The following is a 15,714-nucleotide window of genomic DNA, read 5'->3' as shown; positions in this document are numbered from 1 at the left end:
GTATTGTCTTGGGGTAAGGTGTGGATGGTCCTTTTTTGGTTGGTTCCTTTGGGTGGTATTAGTATCTTGGGTTCTTTATTCTTTTGGAGAAGTCCCAATGAGGATCTTGGATTAGAAGTTCAACGGTTGCGAACAAATAAGATATGGCTTCGGTAAGGTTCCATGGTGGAACTAAAGGTCCGAGAAAGCCATTTGGGATGCGTAAGTGGACATGGAGTCCAAGTATCCGCGTTGGTTCTTTCGGAAACTCGTACATAGGGTATGTGTTCCTTATTGCATGTTGGTTTATATCTTAGTTAAAGGAGAGGAATGGTTCCTCTTGCATCTTTGTTTTCGAACTTAGCTAGAAGTCGGAATGAAAGTGTTGGAGTGTAAATCTTGTTGGGATATGTGATGATCTTATCATTCTAGGTTGTGTTCTTGTCCTCTATTTTTGTTGGAGGAAAGTTTGATGTGTGTTAAGGTGTTATCTTGTGCTTGTCCTTACACTTACCCGTCATTCGAGGATGAATGGTCCTAGTGGGGGAGAATGAAACACCCCAAGTCTTGAAACCTTGCAAAAAATTTTAAGTTTTGGACTTTTTGACTTGGTAAGACTCATGGGTACTAATCGTACCCTTGAATACAACTCATAGGATCTCTTGAGACTTCACTCATACCCTAGGAAGTATGGTTGTCTTGGCTACTGCCCAAGATACGAATCATGAGGGTACAAATCATATAGGAGTATACGAGTGGTGAAGTGCAAGTCGTATGGTGCATGATCGTCTTGGTCTTGTGGAGTCTTCCCTAGATACGAATGGTGGGTATGATTGGGGGTGTCACTTGTACCCTTAGGATATGAATAGGTAGGTATGAGTCGTATAGAAACCAGTAGGTAGGGTCTTGGTATGGTCTTGGGTACGATTTGAGGTACCACTCGTACCCTAGGATACGGATGGTAAAGGGACTCGTACCCTTTGACGTGACGTTTTAAATTTTTAGTCAAGGTTAATTTGGACATTTCCTACTTCTAAAACCCTTATGTCCTCAAGATATATAGCCCTTGTTGGCCTTCCATAACACTTGTTAAAGGATTAAAATACCTCAAATACTCTCTCAAACACTCTCTTGAAGATTGGAGGCTAAGGTTTCTTCATGTATTCTACAAAGGCTCAAACGTCAAGATTTCTTCTATGAATCTTGTTGTATAAGGCATGTACTCCTTACCTAATTGTTATTTCCAACTAAAGGCATGTGTATTGTGTTTTAAACATTAAATTATGAATCATGAATGGGGGTTTTCAAAATATATGTTGAGGGTCTTGATGCATATGGTTTGGTATTGGTTTAAACTATGTTTTTATACATTTTTGGTAATGGTTTGCATATGTAGTTATTGGTTATTTATGGTTTAACAAATGGGTTTTGAGTATCCCTAATTATGGTGGTTTATGCATTGGTTTTGGTCTTGGTAAAGGTATGCCCTCAACATGTTTGATAAAATGCCTAAAAGAATGTTTTGACTCTATCGTTGAACTTTTATTGGAATTCCTTCATAGCTTGGTTTGGTAATGGAACCTTAAATGGATTTGGATGGTTTTGCATGGCTTAAATATTTTAAATGATATAAATGCTTTAAATTTTTTGCATGGTATAATTGGTTTGAAATGGTTTAAAGGGTAAAGGGTTTGGTGGTCATGGTTGGTCTATTTTTAAAACCTTCGGGATACGTGGAGATACCTCAAGTGAATGCATTAATGGAATTGGCTTACATAATTTGTAAAGTTAAAAGGCTAAATGGCTATGCTTGTGAGGAACATGGAAGTCCCCCAAGTGGTTTAATATGGTAAATAGAAGGGCACTTAAATGTCCCCTTAAACTTATAAATGGTTGGCTATGGATAATATTGCAAGTAAGGGTTGGTATGACGATACCAATATCAATGGCCTTGGTTAACAAATGGATAATGGTCTTGTTATTTGGAAATTGGTTTTAATTTTGCAATAATGTTGGGATGTGTATCAAAGCCATGGAAGGTGGAGATCCTGAGGAGATCAAAACTGGAAACTCATATTTGCCAATATGAGGTTGGTCTTGGTGACTGTGTGCATGATGTCACACTATATTTGGGGGATGTACTAGTCATCCCAAGGGTTTCTTCCCTGGTCATGCGGCTACACGCACTGGGGCCCTTTCAGTAGGGGGAGCTGAACCCATATAGCCCGTGGTTTGTTTAGGACGGCAGAGCTACACAGCCTAGTTAAAGGTTTTAAAGGCATGCTAAACCTGGTTCCCTTTCCCGGCATTGTTATATTTATATGTGTGTGTGTGTATGGTTGTATGCATATGGCTGGTTTTACTTGGTTTTATAAATGGCATTATCTTATCCTTATCATGAGTGCATGCTAGTGTTCACCCACTAACCCGTCTACTAGCGGTTGTATACCTACATAGCCATGCTATGCAGGAACTGGCCATTCCACTTCTCCAGCCTAGTGATCGGATTCGGGGACAGTCGATGTTGTATTAAAGTGGTGAAATTCCATAGTTCATAAGGCATCTATTTCCTGTCATAGGTTACTTTACATATCTCTTGTATTTCATAGACTTTGGTTTTTGGCTATAGTCGGGGGATTTCCCGACTAGGTACTTTTTGGATGGTCTAAAGGCTTTTTATGGACAACTAAAGACTTGAGTATGGTATGGATAGTTTATTTTATATATATTCATACATTGGCATATTATCATGTTATTGGCTTATGGTTTCCGCATTGGTTTTGGTTGGTTATTGGCGGTTGGACTTAGTTGGGCTGATCTTAGATATAAACTTATCCCAAAGTCACCACATGGGTGGCTACTCTATCTTGTTATATGTTCGGACATCAGTTGACTCAACCTATGCGTGATGGTGGTTGGGTTAGGAAACGGGGGTGGTTGCCCATCTTAGTTGGGCTTGGGATTGCCCATTACAACACGGCCCTGGTTTGGGTCGTGTCAAGATCTCTCGCTAGACACCAATTCTAGAGCATAACGAGACAGCTGCTGAAATTTTAGGGCATACTCCTTCACACTCAGCTTGCCCTACTTTAAATTCAAAAACTCCTAGGTCTTAGCATCCCTCCGCTCCTGAGAAATGAAATGATTAAAAAAGGCCCCTGAGAACTCATCCCATAATGTTGGATCCGCATCATCACCTCTCAATTGTTCCCACTCCTGTTACCACTGATAAGCTACATCCTTCAACTGGTATGCAGCAAACTTCATACCCTCAGAATTAGTAGCATGCATCACACTGAATATCTTCTGGATTTAATCTACAAAACCTTGAGGATCCTCATCAACCTTAGAACCTATGATGGTCGAGGGATTCAACCTCATGAATTGGCCAACCCTAGTGACCTCAGAAGAAAGAGCAATAGAACTAACACAATCTGACTAATGAGACTGAGTTATCACCAACTAAGTTAGTAAATGAATAGACCAACGGAACTCCGCATTAGAGATATCCCCATGAGGCGGATGATCATAAGTATCACCAGCCTGGGAAGAATGAGGAGAATAGTGGGAACAGGTGGAACTCTATGTGGGGTAGTACAATCAGGAGCAGGGACCCTAGACTGGGTTTGTACTCTATAGACAGGTCGAGTTCCATCCACATTGTCCTTAGGTAGGAAAAAGGGTCCATCAGAGTTTCTATGAGCATCATATCTTGGAGGAGACATAATTTAAAATGTGAGTAAATCAGAGATTAGAGGAATTTTATGAAACCAGGCTCTATAACCCGAAATGGAACACAAGAAAGGAAAACATTCCTAAATGCCTTGTAACTAGTGACGTCAAAGCTACACCTCCACTTTGAAGATGATATAATCGATGTTAGATATAGTATCCCAACAAAGGTTGGGTTTGAATACCAAGGGAATACCTGGAATCGTGGATCTTGGCAGTTGTAATCAACAGGCAGAACTGGAAAAGTAAATGGGGGTTTTGAGTATTAATATCAAACTAGTATCAACTATCAACTTCGGTTGTAATCAGTTGTAAGTGAAAACTAGGATTGTGTTCCCCCTGGCTTCTCGAGTCTGTAGGATTATCATGCTTTATTGACCAACTCGATACCTTGCAGGAAGAATTGATAAGTTATGTACCTTCTACAGTCTTTTGGACGAGCAGAAGGATTTCACCCTTTACCTTTTGAGTCTAAGGATGTTGCATTACTAACCCTTATCTTGATCTAAGTTAACTGTTACCTTTTAAGTGTCTAGCTATTAGATAAAGTCTGACCATCTTACGTAGATAAACCTAGTAGCGTGGATCGATGGTTAAACTCCAAATTATTGTTGTCATTATCTTTTCCTAGTCACTACTCCTATTTTGGAGTAAGTAGCAATAGTCTAGGTGGGATCCTAATGTGTGCACCCATTAACAAAACTATTAAAGTAAAGATAGTACAATACATGCATGGCTATCGGTTCAGAATGACAATAGCACTTCCCCTACTTCATCAATCCGCCAGGGTTTTCACGATCCTAGCTAAGGGTTTTTAGTCGCTCATACTTGTGAAGAAATCAACAATATTCATAATTGAAAGTATAAAATCAAATTACAATAATCACAAGTAAAAACCTAAAATCATAACTGAAATAATCAACTGAAATCAATACAAGAGAATTCCAAGACTAAAATCGAATCTTGGAATCAAAATATAATGGTAAGTATCAAAAGTGCGTAAATTCTACTAAAAAAACACATGAGGGGTATTTATAGTACATGAGGAAACCCTAAAACCAAAGCCCAGATGAAATAAGAGAAAAAAAGGTCAGTGGCTACATTTGATCTCAACATGCGCCCTGCAGGCTAGGTGCATATAGTGACAGCATGTGCCCAGACCAAAATTTCTAGCAGGTTAGCTCTCAAGATTTTGGACTTCTGACACATGCTTTGCCCACATGCGGTCCGCATGTTGGCTTAGCATGTGCCAAAAGTTATTTTCAGCTCTTCATCTACTCCCACACATGTTTGGTCACGAACAATCCGAAAAGTGTCCAGAACATCCATAATTGCTCCCATAAGTAGCTAGAAACACCTTTTTTCATCTTTTTCTCAAACTTAGCATCCAAAACATAATTTCCTACAAAACATACCCAAAACGCATCATATCTAACAAAATAACCTCAGAAACTTGTATATTTTCATAGTTTTAAGTGTCGAAAGTGCTATATTTCTATAGAATATCAACACCCTCAAATTAAAACGTTTGCATGTCCTCATGAAACAAAGCAAAACTAAACTAAACACGACCCTTAACTAGGAGAATCTAAGTTATTCAAGGTAGTCAATCAAAACTTTTAAGCTCAAAACACAACACCCCCTCCAATCTCACTTTTCAAAACCAATGGTCTATAAACATGAAGCGCAACATTGTGACACAATGGGATCAAGGTATGGTATTACATTTACAAAAGATAACCACACATATCTACAAGTTTACTACCCGAAACAAATAAATAGCTAGCAATATGACTCAAGTGGACTCACAACAAAGAAGTTCCAATCTCTCATATAAAATAATGCATGCCAAAGTAGGGGAACAATCAAGAGACACTCACACTCAGAAGAGAAGTTTCCAATCAATATGAATCAAATGTCATAGGCTTGCCCTTATTTTTTTTACTTTAGCATTCAGACAGTCAAGTTAGGATCACTATAGGACTTTTCTTGGCTTGTAATGTAGGCTTGAGGGCTGGTATAGTACATATGGACATATCAAGTGACTAAGCCTCCTAGGCACTACACTAACCTTGGGGTCTCACTTACTAGCAAATTTTCTTTTTATTCCACCCTATGGTCTCCCTTTTTCTTTTAAAGAACATTCAGGTTAGGTGTGGTCTTTTATTCTTTCTTTTTCAACTTTTCACAATTTTTTTCTTTCTCTTTTTAGCCTTTTCTACCTCACCCAACCCTAGTTTCTTTTTATTTTATCCTTCCCTTCTTCATACCCATTTTACATCATGCATCCCTATGATGGTCACCCCCAACTTAGGCTTTTTTTGCCTGAGTTGAGGTGTACAATATCCAAGGAGGACCAGGGCCAAAATGGGTTCATTGTAACATAAATGGGAAGGTGAAAGGTGTAACAAGAAGGCTATGAGGCTCAAAACAAGGATCAAGGGATATAATTCACACATGGAAGATCATTTAGGCTAAAAGTGGACTAAAATCAAAAATGGACTATGATCCTTTCCTAACCCGACTATCCTTCAACATAGGCAAGACTAACCGGACAAGTTTTGAATTTAATACACAAAAGTAACTAGGTAGCGTCTCACACATGCATGGCAATGAGTCAATATCACAAGCTACTACCTATCCGGTTCATGCAATTGTTAGAAAATTATTATCATGTCCCTACTCCTAATGCCATAACATGATCCACAATGTTCACACATATATACATTCACTAGGTTCTAAAACATAAAATTTGGAGGGGTATCATTTTTTTCTCAAAAATCTGTAAAAACATTACTACTGCCCTAAATACTTAAAAGTCTCATAATTACACAAAAACACAACACAATAAGAAATAAAACACAATATGACACAAATTAACCTAGACATGTTAGTTCTACAATCATACCGTGGTCGATAGGAAAAAAAGCATGACAATAAAAACCTGTGGCGGCTAAGGTATGCCCCAACCCCAACTTAAAAACTGTACATCGTCCTCAATGCGCTAAAATAATACAAAACAAAGAAAAGTGAGAACATACTTGGGACGCACTATGCATTTGTGTCATGATCATCCCCAGATGGGGGAATATCAGTTGATGGAGGTGGTGGTAATTGATGTGCTATAGAAATAAAGCACTTTTGATGCTTAAAACGAGGAAATATGTAAGTTTCTGAGGTTATTTTGCTAGATATGATATTTTTTGGGTATGTTTTTGTAACGACCTAATTTATCAGGTCATGATGGCGCCTACCATAATGCCCTAGTAGGTAAGCCAACCCGTAGTCCGAAATGGCTAGTAACGGACTACTCAATCAATATAAGGCAAGGAATACAGAATAAATAGAGTAAATATCAATACATAATAACATCCCAAAACCTAGTGGTATCAGTACAAGAGTTTCTAATATATTTAGAATATAAATGTGAAATGTTAAGGAGAAATACTCTGATACAACTGATCTCCAGATACAACATGGAGACTAGTCTAATACATAAGAGAGATGAGTAATACTCAGAACATCAGGAGCTCTCCCTAAGTCTCTGAACTATGACTACTCTACACGATGCACACATCAATGAAATAACCCATACTATGATCTGCACACTACAGAAGTATAGTATGAATACTAAACAAATGGTACTCAATAGGCAACTACCAACTGAGCTACAAAGATAAAGCAGATATATACAGCATATAAACAGAATGGAAACTACACCTACGAGTTCAGAAATCATATAACAAGTCAAAGAGATAATAGGGAACAACTATCCTATTCATGTCCAAAAGTCTACCATAATAAGACTAATGAAGTATCAGGGTGAACAATCCTATTCCAGCTATATTCAATATACATTAATACTATACCATATATCCTAGGAAATTATATGAGTGAAGAGCGAAACAAATATATATAGCAATATATAAGGTCAAGAAATGAATATACAATACGAACAAGTGAAGGAAGGGATATACAATAGTGTCATAACTTTATATATCTAGATATATATATATATATATATATATATATATACATATATATAAACATAAGGTCATCTCAAGCATAACCTAGATCATCATATCCTTGTTTTAAGGCCTCATTATAATACCAGTAGGATCTAAGGCTATCATGCTCAGGGTTATAATCCATATGGCTTGACATGATATAATCATACATAATAATGCAATCATAAGATAAAAGAAGCTGAAAACATACCTCAATTCTCGATACCAAATCAATGGCCAATCTGTCATAAACTAGCCATAATAATGATCATGACAATATTAATAACAGCGCGAATAACCGACTACTCCAAACAATCATACACCTAACCAAGCCTATGTGTACCCCCACTGCCCCAGACTCAGAAGGTTCAATCAACATACAATAACACAAGGCATATTCTCCATCCATGTTTATGCAACCGTCCCATATCAGCTGATAGACATAGGTGCATACTGGTGATAAGTGATGCACATACAGGTATGAATATAAGATACACAATCAACATCATAACTTACCATAATTGTCATCATCATGACCATTATCATCATAATCAACCTTCGGCCTTGTCGGGTATCAATATATCATTACAATATCCTTCGGCCTTATCGGGTATCAATATATCATCACAGTATCCCTTGGCCTCGCTAGGTATCAATAGCATCACAATAGTATCCTCCGGCCTTGCTGGCTATCAATATCATCACAATAAAATCCCCCATCTTTGTCGGGTATCAATATCATCACAATAGTATCCTCCGGCCTTGATGGGTATTAGTATAATCACAATAAACACTACAAAATAACATATACTAATATACTCATGAACATAATCATATCACCACAAGGCATCTATCTAGACAATACTTCCCAACTACTCATTATTAACTAACCAACGTTATTTATAATGAAACCACTAGTTCGCTAGTCGTTACCTAACCTCCAGTTATTCGCCTAAACATTATCCTTATTCATGGGATAGCAACTAATCATTATTTATTAACTATCCAACATCAAACATCTAGCCAAGGTTTATCACTAGTCCATAATCGCCATTTACCCACTATTTCATATTATTAACTAATCATCATACATCCATTAACCATTATTAAACAAAAAATAACCACTTATCATCTAACTATCTTTTATTAATTGACATCATTCATTAACTAACCCTCGTTAACCAACAAATCCTCATTTAACTATTCATTAATTAACCATTTTTCAACTATTCATTGATATTAACTAGTCACCTCTTATTACCAACAACACTTATTATCTAACCTCATTTTACATGACTCCTTATTTAACAACTAATTGATATTATAAACTTAGGCATCAATACCACTAATCTTCGCCTATGCTAAACCTGACATCATTATTAGCCACAAATCAACCGCGTCTAACTACATATTTTAACTAAGCAATATTTGCTAACTATTGTATTTGATTCCTAGCCACCAAGTGTTATAGTCTCCTAATACACAATTAACTACTATATAGCTTAACCCTCAATTAAGCAGAATAATCGTAAGATCATAATTCATCAAGAATCGCATAAGTTACCAATACAATAATCATGAATGTACCAAATCTATGCATGACATCACCAGTATCCAATCAAATAAGTTATAAGCAACATACCACATCTTCATTCATCCCATACCAGAGAGATGTGTATATGAAACATGTATATGAATTCATGACTATAACCATATCCTTTACAATGATAAACACTTCTCAGATATCTAATCATTATCGTAACATCGCCCTTGGCCCAATAATATATTCAGAATAATAACAACATCATGATTATGGCCTTAGGCCTATATTCATATCCAAAACTCATATCAATAATCATATTCATAAGTCGTTGCATATCTCTAGTCATCTTATATATAGGAGGCATCTCTCATATAGGAAACATAATATCAATAGGCTTATATATAAGCATGTAATCATCTCTCATGTAGGATATATTATATCAATAGATCATATATCATGACTATGAGGAATATCACCTCTCTAGGGTAATTGTTATATCTAAGAGGAATATCGTCTCTATAGGCCCACAATCATAACCAAAAAGGGAGATAGCATCTCTATAGGCACAATAATTATATCTAAGAGGAAATAACATCTCTATAGGCCAATATCATATCTAAGAGAAAATAACATCTCTATAGGCCAATATCATATCTTAGAGAAAATAACATCTCTATAGGCCAATATCATATCTAAGAGAAAATAATATCTCTATAGGTCAAACATCAAGTCTAAGAGGAAGTAGCATCTCTATAGGCCAAACATCATATCTAAGAGGAAGTAGTATCTCTATAGGCCACATAACATATCTAAGGAAAATACATCTCTAAATGCCCAATATCATCTCCACAAGAAGTATCATAGCCATAGCTCAAATCCCATATTCTGGGGAACTTCAATCCAAGCTACCAAGTCACAAAGTAACCTTATACTAAGGTATACTAGCCTCATCTATGTCTAACATCCATATTTATATCCATAAGGCTAACACAAGTCTAGGCCTAAGTGGGTCAAACAATCCCACTTCTAAACTCAATTTCCATAATTAGACACTTCATGCCCCAAATAGGCTAAGGTATCTAGTTCTACTTTTAGATGTCAAATAAGCCACATTCAAGCTTAATATAGAACATTCAACTAAAAACAAGGGCACTCAAGTCTACTCTACCCAATTTATAGTTTCAAGACTACCACACTAGTCCAATAAGGTTAAATCCATAATTCATGCTTCAAATGCTAGAACCACAACCCAAACATAGCACTACATCATAACCATGCTACAACTAATCTAAACTAGCGAGAGAAGGCACTAGGATTAAAAAGGCTTATAAACATATCATCTTACGGGTCCAAAAACCTTATCCAATCACCAAAGCAACAACAATTAAGGCTAAGCTATCCTATGCATAATCAAGCCTAATATTCATATTCATACGCAACACATATCATACATCATCTATGAAGAGGAGTAGACAGAGGCCTACCTCAAAGCTGAACCATAAAATATCATATCATGCATCATATACTCCTCTTCACTTCACAATTCCCAATATACCATCACACTAACAAAACCATAATCGACTCATTAATATGAGTCTATGAATACACATATTGCACTATTGTACTTTGGATCCAAAAATGATTCCAAAATGCCAAGCGGGTCCCGCATACAAAAATGAGTTTCCAAGACCAACCCAATATTCATACATGAACAAGAAGTCATAACCCTTAAGAAATAGGAGAAACTTAAGCATACTTTGGACTAAAATCAAACCTTAAGCCAAATTAGGGTTTTGGGTCCAAACTTGGAATTTCAAGCATAAATTCAAAGGATTCTTACCTTAAATTTGAAGATAATCATGATACAATATGATAATTAAGCTTCCAAGTAACCCACCATGATCAATTTGTTATTAGCACAGCATATTAGGGATTTGAGCTCTAAAGGGGAAAGCAAATAGCTAATTCTCGACCAAAATGGCTATTAAAAGAACCAGCCTCAGCCCTCGATCCTTATGATCATGAACATGTAGGACACATTTTTGGAAGTCACAATCATTTTAAGTCATCCATAATTGCGGTCTTAGCTGCACTAGATAACGGCTAAAATTTGGAATTTGATTTTAAGTTTTGGCCAATGCCTCGGGATGCATCTAAAATCTAATTTTTGCAAACAAAATATGAAACCATACTAAGTTTGATATTCTAAAAGCATTAGCAAATTTGGATTTTCAATCTGAAGTCATTTTGACCAAATGTGGATCCCAAACTAAACTTTCAAATTTTAAACCTTTTGATCTATAGATCAAAGTAAGCTCGGGTGTATTGGAACCCAAAACAAAGGTCTACCTAGCCTAAAATTGATGTTCCAGATCTACTGGCACAGATGGAATTTGCATCTAAGATTGTTTCACTAAATTTTTTGCTCGATGGCCATTTGGAACCAGCAAAGACTTCTAACAGGGAATTGGTTCTAAAAACTAAACAAACTTCTCAGTGATCAAACCATCATTCTCAGAAAATCATAAATGACTTAGAGTAGCTATGGACAAGCCCAAACAGTAAAAATAAGAGAAAATATGGAAAATTACCTGAAAGGTCATTATTGTTTTCCAGGAAATCATGTTTTGGATGCTAAGTTTGTGAAAAAGGTGTTTTGGCTACTTTTTGGAGCAATTATGGATGTTTAGAACACTTTCAAACTTTTTTGTGATCAAATTATGTTCGAGAATCAAATGAGAGCTGAAAAGATGACTCTCAGCACTTACCAAGTCAATATGTGGTTGCATATAGGACCTACGGACCACATGTAGGCAAAGCAAGTACCAGAAGTCCACAATCCTAAGAGTAGAACTTGTAGGATTTTTGCTTCCGGTACTTGTGGTTTGTACCTACACCTAGTGTCTGGATTGCAGGTACTACCTGCACCTAATGCCAGACTGCAGGTGCAAGCCATATGTGTCCACCGACCTAGGTTTCTCCTATTTTATTCAGGCTTTGATTCTAGGGTTTTCTCCTATACTATAAATACCCTTTATGTATATTTTAGTAGACATAACACACTTTTAATACTTATAAACATATTTTGATTCCAAGATCCTATTTTGATCTTGAGATTCTCTTGTATTGAATTTGATTGATTAATCCAGTTATAGTTATGGGTTTCTACTTCTTATTATTGTGATTTCATATATGCTTTCAAATAGGAATCTTCTTGATCTCTTTTCAAGTATGAGCGGTTGGAAACCCAAAGTTAGGGTTATAGAAACCCTAGCAGATTGACGAAGTAGAGGAAGTGTTGTTGTTCTGAACTGATACCCATGTATATATTGATTTATCTTTAGTATAATAGTTTTCTTAATAGGTGGCCAATGTTAGGATCCCATCTAGATTATTGCTACTTACTCTAAAGAAGGAGTAGTGACTAAGAAAAGATAAAGACAACAGTAATTTGGAGTTTAATTGTCAATCCATATTTCTAGGGTTTATCTTAGTAAGATAGCTAGATTTCATCAAACAACTAGAGACTCAAAGGTAATAGTTAACAGGTATCAAGATAAGGGTTAGTAAAGCAATATCCTGAGACTTAAAAGTTAAAGGATGAAATCCTTATACTCATCTAAAAGACTATGAAGGTAAATAACTTATCGATTCTGCATGTAAGGTATCAGGTTGGTTCAACAAAGCACGATAAGCTTATGAAGTTGAGAAGCTAGGGAGAACACAATCCTTGTGTTCACCAATACTTATTACAAACGAAGTTGATATTTTCTCCTTGTTCGATATTGCCATTAAAATTCTCCAATTTACTTTACTAGTTTTTGCCTGTTGATTATAGCAACTGAGATCCACAAGTCCATATATTATCTTGGGATTTGACCCCATTCTTCGATGGGTTAGTACATTTGATAGTGATTACAATTATCTTCAAGGTAAAGGTGTAGCTTGGGCATTATCAAATTTTGGTGTTGTTATTGTAAAATACAGTGTTAAATTATTGTTGCATTTTTAAGTCTTTTTGTTTTTGTTATTAGTTAGGTATACATTAGTGTATGCCTAACACACGGAGTAGAGGAAGTCCCATACTCCCAGTGAATCAGAATCCAGAGAGGATCCTACAAACACCTAGTAGGATGGTGAAATAGAAAAGAGACAATCTTCCTAAAGGAGTTCGTGATGATATACCTCCCTTTCCTTCTGAAGGATTTTAGGATATTATTGAACAATAGATAGAGGTAATGTTAGCTCAAGCTAAAAATGAGAGAAGGACAATAGAAGATGCTCAGTGGATAGCTTGAGAGGTAGAGTTATCTATGTAGAGACAGGAAGTATAGCATTGATAAGTACTCAATGGAAACCATAATAGAGTTTAAGGTGGCCGAGCCCATGTGATCCAGCATATCGATACTTGAAACCATATGAGGATGATTAAGAGGATCTGTGGTATATTGATGCGACAGGGACTGGTGCCATTATTCCTCTAGTTTTATCCCTAAGAATTAAGTTTAATATATCAATAGCTATGATCCATCGTTTATACATAAAGGGTGTGTTTGCGGGATTGCCTATAGATGATGCAAATATCCATCTAGACAATTTTACTGGAATTTGCACTTTACATACATATCTAAGGGTGAATTAGAAGGAGCTTAGATATAGGTTGTTCCCTTTCTCACTTACAGGAGAACGTCTTTATGGTTAGGGGAACTTCCAAGAGGATCTATCACTACATGGAATGAGTTGCACAAGCAATTCTTAAACAAGTTCTTTTCTCTATCCAGGATGCTACAGCTGAAGGACAGGATTTATAATTTCGAACAGCTGTAGTCAAAATCTATGTAGGAGGCATGGTTCAAGTTTAATAAGATGCTGAATATGGTGCCCAACTATCGGATTTAGGGACAAACTTATTAGAGTTATTCTATAGAGCCCTGAACATCAGTTCCAAAGCCATGGTATACACCATCTTTGGAGGTGATTTTTTGAGACTATGTTGGGAGGTATCTTCTGGTATTATGGATCAAATCTCTCCAACTAATCAAGGGTGGCAAATTCAAAAGGCAGAGAGAGGTTCTGATATTTATGCTATTGGTGCCCCCTAGTGACCAGAGAGTAGCTGATGATTCTATATCACAAAAGATTGCATTATTAAGGATTGATCTTAGTTTGCTGGAAAAGCAGTTCATGATCGTAAATTCTGAAAAAGTTCAGACAGTAAGAGCACAAGGTGTAGCCTCTAGAGCTTATGAGTCTGCATTAGAAGATGAGGCTATGTATTTAGATCATTAGTTAGAGGATTTTTTAGCACAATGGAAAGGGAACGAAGATCTAAACTACTATGATGATAGATATAGAGACTACAGTAGGGATAGATATTATGAATAGAGATAAATAGATAATTACAATAAAAAAGGATACAGGTATATTTCGCCTAGCAGACGAGATACGAAATCAGGAATGTAAGAAATGCTGACGAAACTGGTACAGGGTTAAGAAAATTAGGAGAATAGCCTTAAGAAGATTAAGGCTGACATTTTAGGGTTGACCTAGAAGATGGAGTCTCAGGCCACTACTATCAAGCAGTTGCAGCACCAATTCGGGCAAATATTTGCTATGATCAAACAAAAATAGACTGTTAGTCTTTTGAGTGAAAAAGTTCAGAGTCCACTATCTATAAGTCATTATCTAACTATCACCACTAATTATGGTGCCACTACTAATGATCCCCATGAACCTGTTATTGAGGAGTTAAAGATTGATAGCACTGAGAAAGATGAGATACCTAAGGAAGAGTCTAAGAAGTCGATATGCGGTGATGATTATTTTGAGTATGCTAGTGGTGAGGATTGGGTCATCAATCCCAATGTGCACCCTTATAGTGTGACCCTTTCCTTACCATTAGTAAAAAAAAGGATCCCAAAGCAGTCACCATTTCATGTTTTATTGGGCCTTTTAATGTCAATCAGGCTTTATGTGACTTGGGATCAGGAGTAAATGTGATTCCACTAGCTGTGTACAAGTTGTTAAGTATGGGGTAACATAAACCTACATCCATAAAACTATTGATAGATGACTCACCTATGAAGAAACCGGTGGGTATTTTGTGTGACGTAGAAGTAAGGGTGGCATCTTTATATTCCCCACTAATTTCATGGATCTTGATTATAAGATGAATTCGTAAGCCCTAATTATATTGGGTAGACCCTTTCTATCCACTGGTTGGGTATTGATTGTTATGGACTTAGGAGAGATCACCTTCAAACTGAATGATGAGCAAGTAATGTCTGATATGTTTATGATAGTACAACAGCTACATAATATGTGAGTGGTATCTATAATAGACACTATTGATAAGGATCTTGTTATAGTGGCCAATATGCAAGATGTACCAAGTATTGAGCAGAGAATAGAGGTGACGACTACTCGGCTACTAATTTTTGAGACTGAGTTAGT

The sequence above is a fragment of the Capsicum annuum genome, chromosome 5 (genome assembly GCF_002878395.1).
Source record: "Capsicum annuum cultivar UCD-10X-F1 chromosome 5, UCD10Xv1.1, whole genome shotgun sequence".
In the NCBI taxonomy this organism is placed as follows: domain Eukaryota; kingdom Viridiplantae; phylum Streptophyta; class Magnoliopsida; order Solanales; family Solanaceae; genus Capsicum; species Capsicum annuum.
The sequence above is the reverse complement of the archived record's forward strand: the minus strand, read 5'-3'. Positions refer to the sequence as shown.